General features: G+C 51.0%; 1 protein-coding gene across 13 annotated transcripts in view; it reads right to left on the reverse strand.

Moving 5' to 3' along the window:
• The window catches only part of Uba1 (ubiquitin-like activating enzyme 1), a 56,937-nt gene that overhangs the window by 14,921 nt on the left and 39,516 nt on the right, over positions 1-2,500 (reverse strand). The window contains exon 1 of one of the 13 annotated variants that reach the window (XM_086538597.1): positions 78-138. The exons of the other annotated variants lie outside the window; for them this stretch is intronic. The gene's annotated coding sequence lies outside the window, so the exon portion shown is untranslated. Of the gene's footprint in view, positions 1-77; positions 139-2,500 lie in introns of those variants that run through there. 13 annotated transcript variants of the gene reach the window in all.

Consider the following 2,500-nt stretch of genomic DNA (forward strand, 5'->3'; position numbering starts at 1 on the left):
GAAAAAGGGGGGGGGGGGAGGAAAAGGGGAGCGGGAGAGAGAGAAGCTAGACAGACACAAACCGTCATGAACCTGACCTTGCAAGCCGCGAAACACTACGCATTACATGCTGGTGTCCGCCCTTTCGCCAGGTACCTCAAGGACTGAGAGCGGTGTGGGGTGAGAAAGGAGAATGATAGATAAACAGATAGATAGTGTGCGCTCGGGCTTTGATTGAATTACTTAAGTCGCTAAACACGTCCAATACCCAACATTTCACATGGATTAGCGTATCAATAAACTGCATACTCTTACAAGTACAACAGCAAATCCACGCTCTTCGTTAATTACTTTTGTTAGCCGTCGACGCCGATACGGCTCTCGTGCAATCTGCCAACCAGACACCATCGTTGGCACCTGGCTGCGGCGGCACTCCAGACCCTTCCCAACACGAATGCCATAACCTCTTGGACCTTAAGGCGATAATTCCAATGCCACTACGGAAGGAAGAAGGGAGGGAGAGGTAGAGAGGAAGGAAGAGGAAGGGGAAGGGGAAGGGGAAGCGAAAGAAGGGGAAGGGGAAGAGGGAGTGAGAAAGGAGGGCTAGAGATTAGGAGAGGAGAGGGGGAGAAGGGAGAGGAGAGTGAGGGGAAGAGAGAGGAAAGAGGAGAAAGGAGAGTTGGAGAGAGATGAAACTTAGATTAATTAGAAAAAGCGGAGGGCGCAAGCTAACTGACAAGTATCGCCAGTGGAAATAATGACAGACACGAGAGACAAACGTGGCCAGTGCAGGAACAAAGAGAGAGGGGTAGTCGTCAGAAAGGAGGGGAAGATAAGATAAATAGGGGTGAAAAGAAGAGAAGGGGAGAGAAGGGAAGAAGGGAAGGGAAGAGAAGGGAGAAACGCAAGTTCGTCTTTAAAAAGCCATGGCGCGACGCCCTCCCTCTCCTCTCTCGCCTGGCATCCATGGGAGTCCTGATGCTGTCATCCACGGTCCTGCCGTTTAGACTCGCGTCCAAGAATCCTAAGTCTTTGCTTAAACAAACCGAAATCGGAGAGGTGTGAGGAGAACATCGAGAGATAGAGGGTGGAAAGGAGGGAGAGGGAGAGGGAGAGGGAGAGGGAGAGGGAGAGGGAAGGGAGGGAAGGAGGCAGAGTAGGAGGCCTTCATAGCCTAATGCCGAGTGTCCAGCGGCGGCAGCGGGTGAGGGAAAGAAGGATTCAGGGCCACTGCGGGTCGACATGGCGTGGCCTCAGGGAAAGGGAGGGGGGTTATGTGAGGTGGGGGTAGAGAGGGCAACCTCACGACGGATCGATACCGGGGTGAGGGGGGGGGGGTAAGTCCACCGCTGAACACCACACCACGCCCACTCTTCACATCCACTCTATACCTCCCAGCAGCACCATCCACAACCCCCCCCCCCCCCCGGCCACACAAAACAAAGCAAAAAAAATAAATCCAGGCTTCTAAATACGAGCATCCAACATCATCTTCCCTGCACAGCAAACTACCAGCAACAAAATACAATAACAGTCGCAAGCACAGGTCCAAACAGTATCACCACCTTTCACCGTCGAACACACGCCCACTCCCATAACCGCCCATCAAAACTTATCACGAGCCCCCTTCTCTCCCTCTCTCTCCCCCCACAATCTCACGTTCTCAAGGACAGTATGCAATATAACTGGATTTGCAAACGCAACGGGAAAAAACAAGAAGTAAGATCTAATCATTAAAACCAAACTAACCACAAAATAAATGGTAAGGATAGAAAACAAAAGGCTGTGAACACGTTTTAAAAGGAATAAACAAGTAGAAACATGCCAGGTACAAAGATGTAGATGAAGAGGAAGAGGAAGAGGGCGAGGTGGTGGATGGAGGTGAAGGTGGATGAAATGGACAAGAATACACACACACACACACACACACACACACACACACACACACACACACATATACACACACACATACACGCGCGCGCACCTATGCTCGTCAAGCCGTCACTGATCCACAAAGCCGATAACTACACTCACAGACACGAAGGCAGACGGCGACAACACGCACTCGAAACACGAAAGGGGAGAAAACAAGGAGGAACAGCAAAATGAAGAATGAGAGAAAAAATTGAAGCGAGGAGGACAGACAGACGCAGAGGGAGGGAGGCAAAGGGAAACATCTAGAGGGGGCCAGAAGAAAATACGAGAACAAATCATAGAGAAAAAAAAAATCTCCCCCCCCCCCTTCCAACTCCTCCGATAATAAGGCTTCAACCCCAACCTCGACCAAGTCCCTACTACATACCCTGACTTAACCACCACCCATATAGTAAATATCGTCCCTGTACTATCGTCATCCATAAAGAAATTGCCAAATGATATGAATAATAAAACAAAACCGTTCTTTCTCCTCCTCCGCATGCTCTCCCCCTCCCCCCCTCCCCCCTCCCTCCCTCCCTCCCTCTACCAAGGTCACACACGGCTGTGCGACGGACAGGTGAGTCAAGCCGCGCACGCGCAATCA

The sequence above is a fragment of the Penaeus japonicus genome, unplaced genomic scaffold (assembly GCF_977035675.1).
Source record: "Penaeus japonicus unplaced genomic scaffold, GWHDUDI00000001_assembly GWHDUDI00000007, whole genome shotgun sequence".
Classification (NCBI taxonomy): domain Eukaryota; kingdom Metazoa; phylum Arthropoda; class Malacostraca; order Decapoda; family Penaeidae; genus Penaeus; species Penaeus japonicus.